The sequence below is a fragment of the Petaurus breviceps genome, unplaced genomic scaffold, assembly GCF_028583685.1.
Source record: "Petaurus breviceps papuanus isolate PSGF00001 unplaced genomic scaffold, PetGlider_PUasm1.0 181, whole genome shotgun sequence".
Lineage (NCBI taxonomy): Eukaryota > Metazoa > Chordata > Mammalia > Diprotodontia > Petauridae > Petaurus > Petaurus breviceps.
The window spans coordinates 3,439,571-3,459,192 of NW_027185784.1; the positions used below are offsets into that span (position 1 = coordinate 3,439,571).

The following is a 19,622-nucleotide window of genomic DNA, read 5'->3' on the forward strand; positions in this document are numbered from 1 at the left end:
AGCACAATATTGGGGAATATTGTAGATCTTGTGTTACACTTGTTATAATAGACATAAGGAAAAAGAATTTTGAATGCATATGCATGTGATTTTTTTGTACTCATTAATCAAGTCAAATCAGCAAACATCAATTAAGCATCTACTTTGTATTAGGCACAGTGCTAAGTTAACCACTGGGGATAAAATGAGGCAAAAATATATTTCTGGAAAGATTAGGTATAAATCAAATAATATTTCCCACAATTTACATTGTAATTTTAGAGAGTTACTATCTTCATTTATGATAGACCTTGCTAGTGTTGTTTAAGTGTAAAGTTTTTCAGTCACCTGGCCTCTATAAGCAAATATTTTGATACACTAAGGGAAATTACTTTTCACTGGAATCTTATAGTGACCTTTTGTAAGTGAAAATAATCATCCACAGGGGCAACCAGGTAGCACAGCAAGTAAGAGCACTGGCTCCAGTGTTGGGATGACCTGGGGATCAAATCTGGGCTCAGATACTTAGCACCGCACCCAGAAATAACTGGCCATGTAACCTTGAGCAAGTTACTTAACCCCGATTGCTTAAAAAAAAAGAAAAAGAAAAAAAAGAAAATAATCACCCACTAATTTATCTGTTTTAGGAATTTTAGTTTTATAAATATTTATATATTATGTTTCTACATTTTATAATATATATTTATAAATTTTAATTTTCATATATGCCTGTATTTGACATTGGTAGAAAGTATCCTTATACAAACTTCTTCCAGGCCAGTAGGAAACATAAGACAAGCAGAATAACTTTGAAAGGTCTATGTTGAATTTATTATGTAGTTTAAAAGGAAAAAGAAGCTGTACATAGTAGAGATTCATGGTTTTGTATACAGTCCTTTTTTTTGTTCTTATGTGGAAATGTTACTTTTAGTTGTTGTTGAGTTTGGAATAAATACTTTAAAACAGTAATGACGATAATGTTTCTGCTACTTTTAAGTGCTGACTAAATGGAACACATTAAATGAGGGACAAGCTATTAAGAATTGAGCATAAATTGCATTGTAAAATAGGGCTCAGAGACAGGAGTCTGTAGACATGGGTACTAATCTTAGGCTTGCCACAGTTTTTGTGACCTTGAGTAAGTCATTTGTTGCTCTTTCTGGATTTCAGGGTTGTTTGTTTTGATGAGGGGAGAAGTGTTTGTTTTTAGATAAGGGGGGGAGTGTAGATGAAAGTGTTCTTAGCCCAGGGCTGGGAACTTGTTTTTATGTGTGTGTGTGTATACATATGTGCATGTGTATATATGTATGTGTGTATGTATATATGTATTTATATGTACATATATAGGTAACAATATTTCAGCATAGTCGGTTTCCATTGTATTCATATAGATTTTATTTTATGAATTTAAAAATAAGGAGTCCATATGCTTTACCACACAGCTGAAGAGATTTATCACACACACACACACACACACACACACACACACACACACAGAAAGTTAAAAGCCTCTGAACTAGAATTCTGATTTCAAGCTCTAAGGTTCCATTAACAAAGTTTAATGTTGGTAATTAAGATGTTTAGCCTCAGGAAGAAAAAAATGGGGACCATGCACAAAGAGCTTTGACCTTAGGCAAATCACTTCCTTGGCTCAGTTTCCTGCTCTGTAAAATGGATAGGGGTGGGGAGTTTGTACTAGACGGTTTGTAAAATTCCTTCCAGTTCTAAATCAAACTATGATTAAACCAGTTTTACTGAGATCCAGAAGGCAAAGCAAAGACCAATGTGTAAATAATAGCATGAAGACTTTGACCAAAACTGAAGAGAAAAGTTGCCCCAAATGTAACAGTACTAAAGACAAATTAGCTTTTTGGTAAGGTGCTGAGTTCTATATTTCCGGGGAGGGTGGATGACCAGTCTTTAGGTATGTTGTATGAAATAGATGATATCAGAGGTTCGTCCTGATTCAGAGATTCTATGAATCTAGGTCTTAAAACAAACCATTCTCTTTATTTTACAGTATAAATCAATAAAAAGAAATTAGGAACAGAGAGAAAGTAAGGCTGATTTTCAGACCTTTGTTCCGCTCAGTGTCTTACTTTTTTAAATAGAAAATAAATAAATAGAACTTGAGAAATGTAAAAGTTTCAAAGACAGAAGATAGCAGAATGGCCTAGTTTTCAACCTATATGTGCTGTCTTAATAGTAAAATTATAATGCATAAGCAAATATTGACTTTTAACAGCTGAGCAGCAAATTAGCCATAAAAAAGATACTTAGCTTAATTATCATTTAAGCATTTTTTCATTTTCTCATTTTCAATCTTATTATTGATTTTAATTTGGAAAAAAATTCCTTTAGTTTTCCCCCCTCACCTTCACAGTCTATTTCTTTTATTAAAATGTTTCTTACAAATTACTTATTTTTTAAAAAATACAGTTTGGTGTTATATACCTAGAGTAATTTCCCTGAAATGACAGCTCTTTTTATGGTTATCCCCTGATCTCAAAGGACCATGATGATCTTAAAAGAAGATGGGGAAAAAAAGAATTTGGAGAAGATGGAAGTCAAGCTTGCAGTTCTTGAGTGGAATTGTCCTCTATCTAATCCATAACATTCCTGATTTAAGGAATTTTATGCATGTAAAGAATATTTGATGATTGTAATCTTTTTTGTTGTCCAGTAAGATACATCTTTAAAACACTATACTACAATGAAGTTATTCTTTATGCTACTAATCAATTAGTTCTGAGTCCCTTCCATAGTTTATCAAATATGTAATGAATTGAATTAACTTTTCATAGACTCTCTCTCCATGTTTGTATGTATGTATGTATGTTTGTCTCTCTAATTTCCTAGGCTTAAACACCTAAAGTTTATTAGCTATGCTTTATTAAATATAACAAGCAATTTAATTGATATATCTTACATCAAGTCTACAATATACTGAAATAACTGCTACTCCTTACTTCTGTTTCCACTCTCTGAATCAATGAGAATAAGCTTAATCCCTCTTCTACATGATGGCTCTTCTAATATATCAAATAACTACCATGTTACCCCCAACTCTTCTGCTCTCCAGGCTAAAAATCCCCAGTTCATTTAACTTATCCCAGATGGTATTATCACGTCTCCTCCTCATCCCCATTGCTCACTTTTGGACCTCCTCTGCTACAGAACTGAACACAATATTCAGTTATTGTCTGATCAAGACAGAGTATGAGTTGGGGCTTTTACTTTCCTCATTCTAACATTTAAGCCTCTTTTATTGAGGTCTAATGGGCAGCTAGGTGGCACAAAGGATAGAGTGCTGGACCTGGAGTCAGGAAAACTCATCTTTCTTAGTTCAAATCTGGCTTCAGACACTTACTAGTTTGTGTGACCCTGGTCAAGTCACTTAATTGTATTTGCCTTAGTTTCCTCATCTGGAAAATGAGTTGGAGAAGGAAATGGCAAATCACTCCTTCCTCTATCTTTGCTAAGAAAACTGCAAATGGGTCCATAAAGAGTTGGACACAACTGAAATAACTGAAATTCAAACAACAAATTGAAGTCTAACATCACATTAATTTATTTGACTGACATTTCACGTTGTTGACTTATATTGAACTTGCAAACCACTAAAATTTCCAATTCTTTTTCATATAGACTGTTGCTTTAATCAAATCTCTCCCGTCCTGTATCTGCAAGATTTGATTTTTTTTGACCCAAGTGTAGAAACATTATTCCTGTTAAATTGTATCTTGCTAAATTTAGCTCATTATTCTAACTTGTTAAGATCTTTTTAGATTCTTTTCTTTGTTGTCCAAAATGTTAGCTAGCCCTCTGAGGTTTGTGCCATTTGCAGATCTGATGAACATTCTGTAATTTCTATGATACCGAACCTTCTCAGTCTCCCTTGTGATCAACAGCACAGATTTGCAAAAGGTCTGGCCTAAGAATGCGTTTTGTGACAGGAATATGGAACAAAATATAGCTAACTGGCCCAATGAGAGCCGAAATGGATGGAAACTTAAGGTTTTAAAATTATATTGACCTAACTTTTTCCTTCAAAGAAGATAAATGAGAAGTATTTTTTGGCAAAGGTAGAAGACTCTGGCTGTGGAACACTGCATATAATGTCAAACTTTTCCAATATGTGGGTTGATTTCCCTGAACCATTTCTTCTTTTAATTCTTTGTCCTAAAAGATGGCTCTTGAGGAGGGGGAGGGGAAAAGGATCTACTGAGAAAGGTAGGTAATGTAAAAACAAAATGTAACAATAAAAATGCATTGAAACCTTTTTAAAAGGAATCAGTTGGAAACATTGCCATAATACCGTGTTTCCCCGATAATAAGACACTGTCTTATTTTTTTGGACAGAAAAACACCAGAGGGCTTATTTTCAGGGGAGGGCTTATTTTAATGAACATTGACAGCAATTTTAATAAACAGGTAAATGTGAACAAAAAAATGTACCTTTATTCAATAATGATCATGTCATCTTCTTCAACAACATCATCATAAGTGTCCATACCCTGAATTCCATCCTGGATGTCTTGCGCCTCCCTTTCCTTCAGAAGAAGTGGACCCAATCTGTCATGTCCAGCAATATAGCTCTCTTTAAATGAATATGTCTTGTCCAGGTAACTTGCTCATAGTGCCTTGGCAACACAGCTGTCAGTAATTTTATCCTATGACTTCTTCACCCAAGTCACGACTTCTTGCAGACAGGGCTTCACAAAGTTTCCATGCTGATTTCTTTCCATTCTATTTTCAATGCAGTCATTGACTTCCATGTGCAAATGGTCCTTGAATGGCTTCTTTATTGCAATATCAAGGGTCTGGAGATAGGCAGTCATTCCTGCAGGAATCATTACTTGATCTATTCTTCTCTCTTCAAGGAAGTTCTTCATTTCTTTAGCGCGGTGAGTGCTGGCTGAATCCCAGACTATCAGACCTCTTTGGTTACCTCGCATAACAAGTGGCAGCATTAAATCAACCCACTTTCTTATAACGGCTTGTGTACACCAGGCTTTTTCGGTTTCAAGAACGTAAATGCCAGATACACGTTCAATCTTATCTTTCTTGCCCTTACTGATGATTAGAGGTGTGGCTTTCCTTCCATCCAAATGAATTGCCAAAACACAGGTGACCCGTGCACTTTCATAGCCAGTGGTGGGAATGTAGATTGATGTTGCACCCCTGTGATGAATTGTTGTTTGAGATCCTTGTCCCATAAACACTGCAGTTTCATCCATAGCAATCATATTGCAGGTTTGGTACTTGGAAATGTCGATCCTATCAATAAAGGACTTGAATGCAAGTGCACGTTTAATAACTTCAGCATCTTCCAGCTTAAACAGTGTTGTTGATCTTCTTAGGGACAGTTCATACCGTTGAAGGAAACCATCCAACCAGTGTTGTGATGCTTTGAATCCTTCTGAGACCATTTCAAACTCTGGTGCCATTGAAAGGGCAAATGCTTGAATATCAGCCCTGCGCACAACCAAGGCCTTTGCTGTCCTGTCAGCAATCCATTCACCAATGAGGATCTCCAAGTCAGGATATAAGGGCTGCCAAGCTGATCCAGACCTGCGCGTTTTCCCTTTTCCCTCATCCACCTGTTGATTGAGGTTATTATAATCTGCTCTCCATTTTCTGACCATTCGAAGATCCAAAAGTTTTTCTTTACAGAAAACTGCAAGATTCTTGCCATGTGACTCCTCTACAATTGCTTTCTTATACTCAACAGTATACAGTAGCTCTTCCTTTTTGTACTCATGTCTGGGGGTCAAAACAGACAGAATAATAAAATTATGACCATCAGGCCTTCTTTTCACTCCATCATGCCCCCTGAGTTCTTCTTTTTTCCTCCATCATGCCCTTTTTATCCTCCATCATGCCCCCTCACTCCCGCTTACATACCGGGTTTTTATGTTGTCCTGCCTCAGCTCTCCTCCGCACTGCTCTCAATGGCACCAGCAAGCAAATCACTGGGGAAGAACAGGATGACATGCTCACTGCTGCAGCTCTGATTGGATGCAGCTCGGAGCATGGGGTGCGTTTCACGGGGGGGGGGGGGGCGGTGCATACAGAGGGTACCGTAATGTAGCGTGTAGCACAGGGGATCACCTTCACTACCGCAGCAATCTCAATAGGGCTTATTTTCGGGGGAGGGCTTATTTTACAGGAATCTTACACAGTAAGGGGAGGGCTTATTTTCGGGATAGGTCTTATTATTGGGGAAACACAGTAAGAGCCATTAAGCGATAAAATCGAACTATGAAATAGAGGCTAAGAAAAGTGTTTTGACACAAGCTAAAAGATATTTAGGTACACTCATGACTGAGAATCGCACCATTGCTTCCTTGTCCTCTTACCCTAAGTAAGGGACAGGTGTTTTATACACAGTATATGAGTATATGGAAATCAACAATTTTTCAGATGTTTCCTTAGAACTGATATAACTTTTGCTAAGGTAGTTAGTGTTTTCTTCTTGATTAATTAGCTATTTAGAAGCTGCCAAACATTGGCAAGAAGAGATGGCCTTGCTCCATGGCCAAGAGTGTGATCTTCTGTTATCATTTGGCAGATTGATTGCCCTCCCATTCAATGGAAGTTGTGAATACAGATTAATAACAGATTAAGTATAAAGAAAAGTATTGCAATTATTTATTTACTCAAAGATCTGGTACTTTCTTAATTGTAAATCTTAAATATTAGAATACTACTGACTCCTTTTGATAAAACCATAGAGATAGTGTTGTTATAATACTAATTACACAGTTGCTCCAAAGCTGGAATAATTTCCCTTTTTTTTATATTTGCAATGCCTTCCAGCCCCTGCCTAGGGAGGTAGTTTAATAAGATGAACTTAACATTTTGGTTTCTGATAGTTGTCTAATTATAGAGCCCACAACTAGGAATTTTGACACCCAGGGCAAGCAGCAAGAATTGTGCCCAGAGCAAATAGTATAAATAATATCTTCCAAGTCAATTCTGTGACTTAAGTTGTGGAAATAAAGAGAAAAATTCATTTGAGCAGGAGGAAGGATTAATGGCTACAGTATCTTCTGTACTTTTTAAGAACTGCATGATTTGAATTTTTGTAAACTCTAAATTTTGGTTCTCTTATCACTGGACTAGGGTTATAAAGGTGAAAAGCTAAATATTTGAAGCCAGACATTGTTGATAGAAATCAGAGATTTTAGAACTGATAGCAACTCCTCACTTTGTAGAAGAAACTGCAGCTCATATAGACTAAGTAACTTGCCAGTGGTCAGGAAGTTAATAGCTTCAGGATTCTAACCCAGGACCACCGACTCCAAAGCCAAAATCTTTTTTTCTATTCCCCTTTAGATGACATGACTGTTATATGCCTTATCCAGGTGACCAACCAGTGGTTTTGTTATTCTACTTTTTCCTGTATCTTTGACATTTTAATTTGGAACGGGGAAGGAGGGTGGGGGAGGAAGGGAAGGGGGCAGTAAGGGAATATGCATTTATAAGGCACCTACTGAATGCCAAACATTGTGCTAACTGCTTTACAAATATTATCTCATTTGATCCTCCCAGCACTTCTTCCCACAACCACTCCCACCCTGCTTCCAACTCTCCATTATGCTTTATCTTCTATTAGGATGTGAGCTCCTTGAAAGTGGGGAGGAATACCTTGTTTTCTTGTTTCTGTGTCCTCAGTGCCTGGAACACATTAAGCATTGAAAATTATTGTCTACCTATCTGTCTGTATATTGATCCATCCATCCATATCTATCTATCTACCTATTTCTAATTCTCCATCCATCCATCCATTTCTCTCTCTCTCTCTCTCTCTCTCTCTCTCTCTCTCTCTCTCTCTCTCCAGATAGATAGATAGATAGATAGATAGATAGATATACATATGTATGTATATTTATACCCACTTCTTTGTCTCTCTCTTTATCTACCTATATGTATCTATCATCTATCAGTGCTCAAATCCTGGCTCTTCCAATTAATACCCATGTGACCTTGGGACAGCTCACTTCTTCTTAGGCCAGAGTCTCCTTATCTTTAAAATGAAGCAGTTATGGGGCCGCTAGGTGGTGCCATGAATAGAGCACCAACCTTGGAGTCAGGAGGACCTGAATTCAAATCCAGCCTCAGACACTTAACACTGGCCGAGTGACCTTGGGCAAGTCACTTTACCCCAATTGCCCTGCCCTTCCCCCTCCAAAAAGCAAAAAAATTAAATAAAATGAAGCAGTTGGATTAAGTGACTTCTCAGGTCTGTCCCTTCCAGCTCTAGATCTGTGATGCTTTGAGAAACACCTGGGACCAGTTTGGTGCTTCCTCTTCAGCAGCAAGGCAGACAGCAGAAATCTATGAAGCTGTGACTAATAATATGTAATACTTAACCAATTTCATTCCTTCACCAAGGCTTGAGCTTGAGAAGAACAGAATTGAATCATAACCTTCCTACCCATCCTTCCTTTGTCTCTGGCTATATATACCTCCACTCCCACTTGCCATGTTGGGTTTAGAAGCAAAAAGAAAAGGAGATGAGAAGAATAAATAAGTAGGTGGGATGTGTTCTATATGTATCACATTTGTGGAAGAGTTGAACTAAAAACCACCAAAATAAGAATCTTTCCCTCACTTTTATTCACTTCAAGCATTATTTCAATTCTACCCCATAGTAATTTCCATCTCTGGGCCTTGGTTTTTCTTTTTCCACAAAAAGCATTCTCATATTAAAAGTTGTCATCATTTGAGTTTTAAAGCAGTTGATTGTATCAGTTATCCCAAATACTAGTTACTTATGTCTAATAGCTATTCGATATATAATGACTATAGGTCATTTTGCTATACATATATTAATATATTTATATCTAAATATTACTATACTGTGTACATACAGTAGTTTTCTCAGTTTGCATTTTTATATTTGCTAGTCATAAAATAAATGCTAATGTATTTTTAGTTGAACGGGTAAGACCATAATAATTTAAGAGTCACAATTTTGCCAGTTCAAAACATGTCCTTAAATTTCAATAGTAGCTTTGGAGAAAGTTGCGGGTCTCTCCCTCATGCTCTGTGTGCTTTGCTGTAATAAATAACTCTTCTGAAATGCTGTGGTGTTTGGTATTGGTCAGGACAGAAACTCTTCCAAATTAGTTGACTGCTAACCTGACTGACAGCTGTGGACGCACTTGGTTTTAAGACATCAGCCCCGCCGAGAGATTGGCTGCTGTTCCAAGATGGCACAGGCTGAAGAGAAATGAAATCTTAAACAGAATCAAAAATCGAAAAGATCTGAAGTTATGCTCCATCTAGAATGGGTTTAGGTTGTAGACAAATTGCTTTTGCCAGTGGATTGATTTGCAAAGGCTGAGTATTAAAATTCTATGGTTTTGTGACTGACTTACTGTTCCAAAATATCAGTTGTGTAACTGGCTTTACTTTTCTTTTTAATTGATAGGACTGGGCAAGTCTGTTGTTCAGTCATGTCTGACTCTTCTTGACCTTTTGGACTGTATTGTCCATAGGGTTTTCTTGGCAAAGACACTGGAATAGTTTGCTATTTTCTTCTCTAGTGGATTAAGGCAAACAGAGGCTAAGTGACTTGCCCAAGGTCTAGTAAGTGCCTGATAGGGATTTGAACTCAGGTCTTCCTGAATCCAGGCCTAGAACTCTATCTACTGAGCCACCAAGCAACAAGTCAAGTCTGTGGTAATAGCCAAACCAGTTTGAATGTGTAAATACAGTCCTCATAAATTTCCTGCAAAGAAGATAACCTTCCTCTTCTTTTTTTTTTTTTAGCAGTATTGTTTAATGATAACCTGTTAGAATGACACAAAGTCGCTGAAAGACTAATAGAATTTCAGTTTTAGTTTCTCTTTTCTGTCTTCATTAAACCCACCTTCTAAGCTGTGGCAGCTGTAGCTGCAGGGAAAAAGCACAACCAAAAACAGTAACCCTTTTCTAAAATAATTCCCTTTCAGTTTTCCAATGACTTTAATTTCATTGCAGTTTTCTACAAAAACAGTATATTCAATTGAAATGAAATGGTAATCAGTCAACTCTTTTTAGTCCGTAAGTCACTATCAAAAGACTGTACTTTAAAAAATGTTTTTATTATTTTTGTTGTTTTATTGTCATTATTTTATTATTCAATATTATTTTATTTATTTTTATATCTTCATTATTATTTCTCTTCTCCTTTGGGACCACATAAAAGGAAACTTGCCCTGGTAAAAGAATACATTAGATCTAAAAAGACCCTGTCTTTAAGTATTCATTCATTGTGGAATGACTGATCAAATATAAGAGTGTAGTGGAATATTATGGCATTGTAATTGGTTAAGGCGAAAAATACAGAGAAGCATAGGAAGACTTGTAAGAACTAATGTGAGTGAAGTAAGCAGAACCAGGAACACAGCATACAAAATTCTCTTTTTGTTGGCTGTGTGGAAGATGGATCGCAGTGGACAGATACTTGAAGCAGGGATACCAGTTAGGAGTCTGTTGAATTAGTCCAGTTGAAAGGTAATGAGAGCCTGAATTAATGGTGAACATAGAAGTAGAGAGAAGAGGATATAAATGACAGGTGTTTTGAAGGGAGAAATTAAAAGATTTGGCAACTGTTTGGATATATGACAGGAGTAAGACTGAAAAATCTAGGATAGCTCTGAGGATGCAAACCTGATTCTGGAAGATAGTGCCATGCAATTGACAGTAATAAGGAAGTTCAGAAGAGATATAGATTTGGGTAGAAAGACAAGTTCGATTTTGAACATGTCAAATTTGGAGTTGCTATGGAACTTCAGTTCAAAATGTACAAAAGGCAATAGGTGATATAGGACAAGAACTTGGGAGAAAGACTTTGTTACTGTTCAGTTGTGTCCAACTTTCCATGACCCTATTTGAGGTTTTCTTCTTTTTTTTTTTTGCTTTTTGGAGGGCAATTGGGGTTAAGTGACTTGCCCAAGGTCACATGGCTAGTTGTGTGTGTGTGTGTGTGTGTGTGTGTGTGTGTGTGTGTTAAGTGTCTGAGGACGGGTTTGAACTCAGGTCCTCCGGACTCCAGGGCAGGTACTCTATTCACTGTGCCACCTAGCTGTCCCTCATTTGGGGTTTTCTTGGCAAAGAGAGTTGAGTGTTTTGCCATCTCCCTCTCCAGATAATTTTATAGATGAGAAAATTGAGGCAAACAGGGTAAAATGACTTGCCCAGGGTCACACAGCTAGTAAATGTCTGAGGCTGGATTTACTCATGAAGATGAGTCTTTCTGACCCTAGATCTGATGGTGCTCTATCCACTGCACCACCTAGGTACTCCAGGAGAAAGACTTAGGGCTAGATCTATAGATCTGGGAATCCTCTTCATAAAGTTGATAATTGTAGCCATGAGATCAGGTGAGACTACAACAACATCAAGATCAGGGGGGAGAAAAAAGATCAAAACTGCATTATATAAATTATAAAATTATGATAACTAAACGTGGTCTGAAGGAGAGGTGACAAAAAAAAAACACTTTTCTTACTTCCTTGAAGAGGCTGAGGTCTGTAGGTATGAAATCCTGCATTTGTCAACTCAGTTGATATGTTAGCTTTGGTAAACTGTTGGTTTTTTCTTTCTTATTTCTTCTTTGTTTTAAGGGATGGTTTTATAGGTAGGTAGGTGGAAAGATATATTTAGAAATGAAGGGAAAATAAAAAGAAAATATATAAATAAAAGAAAAATTTAAGGCCCTGGTTTATGTTGTATGAGATCATATGCCTAATTGGCGTGAGCAGACCATTGTCAATATATAAAAGCCTGTCTAATTCTGAATTTCTACTTCTGTCTTCTTAGCATCCTTCGTGTGTGTCTGCTGCATATAATGTAAATATCCTTAATTGCAAAGCCTAGGGAAAAACAATCAAGTTAGTATGAAAAGCAATAATTTTTCTTCATTGGTTTGTTGAGGATTTCTGGAATGGAAAAATTTCTGTTTCTTTTTCTTGTTCTGAATCAATGGTCTTTTGTAGCCAAACCTTGCCAAGCAATTGTAATTTGGAGATAGCTGGAAGAAACAATTGATTTTGAAGTCTTCCTATTTAAAGTTTCTGAAAATTTACTTTGGATTTCTCCTAGCTGTCTTTTAACATGCTATAATTTTTCTTGTTCAGTGAATAATGAAAGGAAAGACTCACTAAAGAGAATAAAGAAAAAGAAAATGAGAGGGGAGATAATCATGATTTCTCTTTCTTTGTTTTCTCTTACCTACTCCCACTCAGTTAAGCTATTTTTTCCCCAAGAATTCAGAAAATCTGTAGTACCAACTTGTAGCCAGTGCTTTCCTCCATGTTAAGTTGTTTTTCGGTTAAACATTATTTCATTTTGGTGACTAATAGAAAAATGTTTTTCTCTAGTATTGGTATTCAGGAAAAAAGGTGTGACAGATAATGTAGGAAAAACATGCTAATTTAAAGACTGATGGCTACATGGAGACATCTTCCATTGTTTCAGTAATTCCATCCCACACTCCTCTTTCCACAGAGCTGCCTCACAAGAACTGTTGTAGGGATCAGATTGGATGATGACTGTAAAAATAAATGATGGCTTCAGGATTAATCACTAGCTCCATTTTATCTATTACTTGCAGGATCATCTTTATAAAGCTCCGTTCTAACCATGATATTCTCATGCTCAGACACATTAACTGGATCCCCATTGCCTGCAGAATTAAATCCAGACTCCTTAATCTGGCATTCAGAAATCACTCTGTCCTGGGTTGAAGTCACCTTTCTAGCACCGCTCCCCTACACGTCCCCTACAGGACAAATTTGCTACCTGAACACACGTCAGGCTCGGCCCCCTCTGCGTTTTCACTCATGGAGTCTTGTTCTTTCTGGAATGTTTCTATCCACTCCACCCCACCCTCATTTCTGTCATTCTCTAGCTTAACAATCTTTTACAGCCCAGCTGTGATGTCGCCTTCATAAGGCCTTGTCTGACCCTCCCTGCAGAGCCACAAGTGGTTGTACTATTTTTTGCTCCCAAGCCCCTACAGTATTTTATTTTTATCTCTTCATCCCTTATTGTGCCTCCTTTTATTGTTTGGGTACTTGTCCTTATTCCTTCCCAAGCCTCCATTCCCATTAAATTGTAAACTCCTAAAGTATTCTTACCTATAGTCTGGAAGGATGGACTAGGCTGGGTTGAGGGTAACTAGCAGGCCTCAAACTCATCTGTGAGTTTGGGAGACATCTACCCCAAGCATGTGAATGGAAGGATGAGAACAATTTGCTGCAGTGGCCATGAAAGCGGCTGAAGTGGAACCTATGGAGTACTTAGAACTCAGTCAGACATTGAAGATGTCAAGGTCACCCACTGTATCCCAGGTCCATCACCAGTCATCCTGACATTAGTCTTGCCACTGGATTTTGATGACTCTGGAAGAGACAGTGAGGCTGATGACTTTGTGCCACTCTGCCTCACTTAAATCCAGTTCACTCCCAAGTTGAGACATCGCCCCATGATGTCACTGGTTGTCTTCTTGAACAAAGGACAAGAAACAATCTTCCTTCCTTACACCTTTCGGTGTCTACCACATTTAATTGAGTCTCATAGGTGCCTAATAAGTGTTTTTTTTAATTTAAAAAGATGAATGAAAGGTTCAACCTCATTTGCTGTAGCCCTAGCTATAGTTAGATATTTTTATAACTCATGCCATTGTATCATCTAGCCTAGCTCTCATCTCCTGCTATGGATACAGGATAAACTTCAGAAATCAGACCTTGTATTTGCTATGGGCCCCTGAACTGGGAAGCAAGAAGCAAAGAAACATGTTGCTTCTTGTCTTCTATTTGCTGACACACCCACTGCTTAGTGATTTAGGTAAGGATTTGAAGGAATGATATACCATTTATGTCTAGTGAATTTGCATAGCCACCTACTCCCCCCCCCCGATAATTTCTTTTTTTTTAATTTTTTGCTTGTTGGAGGGCAATTGGGGTTGTGACTTGCCCAAGGTCACATGGCTAGTAAGTGTTAACTGTCTGAGGCTGGATTTGAACTCACGTCCTCCTGACTCCAGGGCCAGTGCTCTATTCACTGCACCACCTACCTGTCCCCCAATAATTTCTTGATGACTGATTGACCAAACCAGTAGTAAAAAGATCTATCAAAGATACAGGTATAGTAGCAACTTCAGTGCCATAACCTCTGGGTCCCAGTCAGATCTGATCTTGGAATTCACTGTGATATAGGTCAAGTCAGAAACTAATCAGCTCTATTTAATATTATGGATGGTCCACACACTCAGAAACTTGTATCCCCTTATATTTTAATAATAATATTAGAAAAAATGTTACTAATAATTAATTACTCAGGTGTACTTTTATAAATGAATTAATCATAGATAAGCCAATCCTTATGTGCTACACAAACAGTACTCTACCCAGGCCTCTCCCTCTCCCTCCCGCTATTGTTCCAAAGCTGTTATATCCCAGATTCTCTCAACACCCTACCTATAGGACTTATTCACCCTCCTTCCTTTGCCTCCCTCCTGGATTGTCTCATTTCTCGATCTTTACTCAAGGGCATAATGTAAACAAACAGGTTGACATGGACAAATAAGGAGAGGCATTAATTACATGTAACATAGACAGCAAATTCCATTTGCTTCCCAGACTAAGCTTCCCCTGAGGCTCATTCCCCTGTTAGTCTAGGTTTCATCTCCCTTCTCTTTATTTGTATAGTACCCCTTGCTTACCTTATAAAAGACTGAAAATTTAGGCTAGGGAAGGACAAATGGCTATGGATCTTCTTTGATAGCTAAGGACATTTAGTGGCCTTTTCTCACCATTCTTCATCTCTTGCTACTACTATCAGTGATGATTAAACTCTCTTCCTGTTTTACCAGTCCTGTTCAGTCTCCTTTGCAGGATCAATATGCGTATTCTGCCCCTGTACTTGGGTGAACCTTAAGACAGATCTCTCTTGGACTTTCTCCTTTTTCCTCTAGCCAAACCTCTAGATAATTTCATGTGGTCTCATGGATTCAATCAGCAACTCTAATTAATTAGATGACTCCAGGATCTATGTGGTCACTTCTCATTACTCTCCTGCGTTCCAGCCCCACAGCTCCAACAGCCTGCTTGAAACATCTTCCTACATGCTCCATTGATATCTCAAACTTAATATGTCCAAAACCAAACTCATTACCTTTACTGCTAAACCAGTCCTCCACAGCTTACAGCCTGTGGGGCAGTATGTTGTATAGGTCTGTTTTACATCCTCTATATTTTTTGCTGGCCTCACCAAATCTTTTTGTGAGCCTCAAGCAGGGTGCAGTCTGTAAATGGCATGTGGGCCAAATGTTGTGCAGGCCTGCTCTAAAACCAGCCCTCCTGACTTCCCTGTTTCTGACAAGGGAACCACCATTCTCTCCATCATCTGGTTTCTCAATCTTTTGACTCTTGATTCTCACTCAATCCCCATATCCAAACAGCTGCCAAATCTTGTTGAATCAACTTCCCCAAAACCACATCATCATAGTTCAGGCCCTCATTATCTCTCACATACAGTACTTCATTAACCTCCCAAATGGTCTCCCTGCATGTAATCTTGCCCCTTTCTAATGTATCATGGAGCCGCCAAGCTGTCATTCCTAAAGCACAGATCTGACCGTATAATTGACCAAAATGAAAATTGTGTCAAACACAGAGAGCTGTCTGTCATTGCAGAGAAGGAGGAAGTGAGCCTGCACCGACCGCAGTAGTTCATTCGGCATATTGGAGTGGTGAGACTGCCCATTGTCTCTAACTTAAGAACTATCACTTAGTCAATCATGAAACATTGATTAAGTGCTTACTATGGGCCACTATGCTAAACCTGGAAATACAAATAGAAGTAGAAAGAAAGATAATCTTTGCCCTTCAAGGAACTTTTGTTGTGATGTGGAAGACAACACATAAAAGGAAGATAAAAAAGGGGGAGATGGTACAAAGGTACCCTGTACTGGAATGTGGTAGAAGAAGCCTGGAGGGGAATAAGACATGGAGATTCTAGGAGAAGCTGTCCATTCAAAAGGCAGAGGCCACTGGGGTGGAGACTTAGTAATGAATAATAATAATAATAATAGCTAGCATTTATATAACATCTACTCTGTGTTAGACCCTGTGCAAAACTCCTTACAAATAGCAACTCTTTAGGTCCTCACAGCAACTCTTAGCAGTAGGAACTATTATTATCTTCATTTTGGAGTAGAGGACACTGAGGCAAACAGAGGTTCCATGACTTGCCCAAGGTCACACAGCTAGTAAAAGTCTGAGGCCAAATTTAAACTCAGATCTTCCTGACTTCAGACCCAGTGCTCTATCTACTGTGCCCCATATCGCTGTGAGACTTTAACTGCCTTAGTGGAACAAATCATGGTCAGCTTTTTCTCACTGTTCCTGACCCTGATCTACTCTGTCTCCATTACTTACTTAATATAAATACTTTGACCTTGATTTCATTTCTGTGACCAAGAATAATAAATGTTTTAAAAGTCCTTACACATGTGGTATACTTACTACATGCAAGGCATTGTCCTTGGTGTTCCCAAATATTAAAAAACAACAGTCTCTGCTTTCAAGGAGTCTGTATTTTTATTGGGGGAGATCTAACATATAATGATAAATATAATATAAGGTAAGGCATAATGGAAACAAAAAAGAAATCATACAAAGTGCTCTATGAAAATTTGATAAGGAAGAAAACATTTTTCATCAGCAGGCAATCAGGAAAGTCTTCCCAAAGAAGTAAATGCCTATAGATGGGGTGACAGCATGTCAGGTTGAGGGCAAGTCAACAATAGCTAGGAGTCTACTTCATGTGAAGTATATGAACGGAAACAATGTGAAATATAGTTTAGAGTAAGATTAAATAGGGCCTTAAATGGCAGGACATGGACAATCTTTTTGAACTCTGATTTTTCTGTTTCTCATTGTCACCTGTAGCCTCTCAAACTCTGTTATGGACACCCTATACTGATCTTATAATGGCTACCTAATCTCTGATGGGGATGGTTTTCCTCTCAGCTCCTGGGATCATTCCACTATTGACCTACAACTATTGTTTCAGCCTTACCTTCACACTCTTAGCCTGAAGAGACCCAGGATTCTGGACTCCCTAGGGTAGATAACCCAAATTTTGGGTCATATTAAGTGAAATAGAAAACCACCATAGAAATAATTAATAATTAATTGAAATATGCCCTGAATAGCTTTTAATTGTATATAATGTAATTTTTAATATTTTATTAAATATTTAAATAATAAATCAAATTAATAAATTTATTAATATTATACATAGTTAATATATAAATTTATTTATATATTAAATATATAAATTATATATAAATAAAATGCATAAAATATAATGATTAATATATAAATTTATTAAATTTTAAAATTAAATAATTAATAAAAATTTATTGATTAAAATAATTTTATTAAATAATTTATTTAATATTTTAAAATAATGTAACTAGTGCAGATAAGGATGATGTATTTATCTTCTGGTATATATGGGTTTTTTTAAAGTATATGCCAAAATCTTTTCAATATGGAAAAGTCTTGCTATACTGTATGACCTCCACCTTTGCTCAACCTCTGCCATACAAAGGGGTGAATATACCCATGATCTGCCCATCACCTGTAACTGTTATGCCCTCCTGATTCAGTACTCTGTACTTCCTCTCTCCAATGATTTCCTACTCTTCCATCTCTCCCAGTTATTCACTCTTCCTAGATTTATCCTTCATCCTCTCCATAATTCTTGGGCAGTGAACCTCGTTCTGCTCTCCTAGTCCATCAGCCTTCCTCTAGCTTCACATTCCTTCATAAAATCTTGCCCATACTTAAACAATTCACCTTTATACTACTCTGTACCCTCGCATCTCTACCCCTTCCCCTACCACCTGTTTGACAAAATGATGTTCATGCCCTGCTCCATACCAGCCCTGGATTACTCTCACATCTGTAAAATGGGAATAATACCAATAAAACCTATCATGTAGGATTGTTGTGCAATAGCTAATTTATGCAGGGCATTTTGCAAACTTTGAATTGCGATCTCATTGGCAGGTGTCATCATCATCTCAACCATTATATCTGCTTCTGCTCATGGGCCACAGAAATCTGCTGGAACTAGTCACACAAGGGCAACTGCTGCGTCTAGCTACAGATGTCTGTTACCTATTCCCAACTTAGCCTTTGCTGCTGCACAGAAATCTTTTTATTCTTCTATTATATCTCTCGGTCTCATTCCCTGAAGGAGTCATCACAAATTTTCTTTTCTGTCATTAAGCCTCATACAACAACCCTACCTTCCACCTTCCCACCAGCAAAGAACCTCACCCCTGCCACATACCCTGTACTGAGAATGTTAAGACTGTTTTTTGAGTCCACTCTTCTTCCCCATTCTTCAGCTCAAAACACTATATATTTTTCCTTCTTTATCTGAGGAGGAGGTTCTTTTTATTTCTGCCAAGGTCAGTCTTCCTTTTTATGCCCTTGATCCCATATCCTCCCATCAGTTCCAGAAATTTGAACTCTCTCTTTCTCTGTCTCTCTCTCTCTGTCTCTCTGTCTCTCTCTCCAGTCAGTCCTTGACTACCAGCATTTGCTTTGCAATCTGCCTATCCTTTAAAAAAAAAAACCTTCACTTAACCTACTCTTTGACACAGCAATACCACTACTGAGCCTCAAGGAGATCAAAGAAAGAAGAAAAGGACCCACAAATACAAACATTTATATTTATATCAGCTCCATTTGTGGTAACAAAAACACCCAGAAACTAAAGAGATACCATTCATTTGGGACTGGCTGAATAATTTATGGCATATAAATGTAATGAAATGCTTTTGTGCCATAAAGTGATGAAGGGCATAGCTTCAGAGAAACTTGGGTAGATTTGTATGAACTGATGCACAGTGAGGTGAGCAGAATCACAATAATTTTTACAATAATAACAGCCCTGGAAAAGCAAATAAATTTAAAAACCATAAGACCATTGACCAGTGCAGTGAACAACTATGATTCCAGAGACTGATGAAAAAGAGAGGTGTAATGGGAATGTAAATTTTTAAGATCTTTCCTGCCCCTAGGCTAAAGTGTACCTGGAGCCTAGGGTGGGAGGCTTGTTTTTCAGTAGATACTTTTTGATTGGGCAGTGAGTCAATAAGGTTGTTACATTCTCTGAGCCAGGAGAAGGCTATATAAGCCCTGATGTGTAGCTTTGTTTTGGGGGTTCACTTTGAGAAGTGTTCTGTGATTTGATCAGATGAGACTCTGGGAAGCCATTGTTGAGAGCCTCCCGGCTTTGAAAAACCCAGATGTTGATGAAACCCAGAAGTTGATTTGGTATGGATGTAATGGTTGGACAGTTTGGAAACTGTCTACTTGATCTGTTTCTCTGTCTTGATAATTCTGTCTGTATACTCTGAAGTCCAGGGTGTTCACCTTTTCCCCCTGAACTAGGTAAAGGACACATATCTGACTGAATAAAGTAAGCTTGTTAACCCATTTTGAGTTGCTTTCCTTTATCAAAGCAGATCCAAGAACCTGTGTTGGTAGCCACCCTGAGGACACTGGGGTGCTTGCTGCTACAAGAGGTGACAGACTCAAACTGCATACTGAGACATAATT

At 37.8% G+C, this 19,622-nt stretch overlaps 1 protein-coding gene across 5 annotated transcripts in view; it reads left to right on the forward strand.

Annotated features, from left to right (window-relative positions):
* Window positions 1–19,622, forward strand: part of PTPRZ1 (protein tyrosine phosphatase receptor type Z1) — a 244,535-nt gene that overhangs the window by 101,225 nt on the left and 123,688 nt on the right. The gene's annotated exons all lie outside the window — the stretch shown is intronic.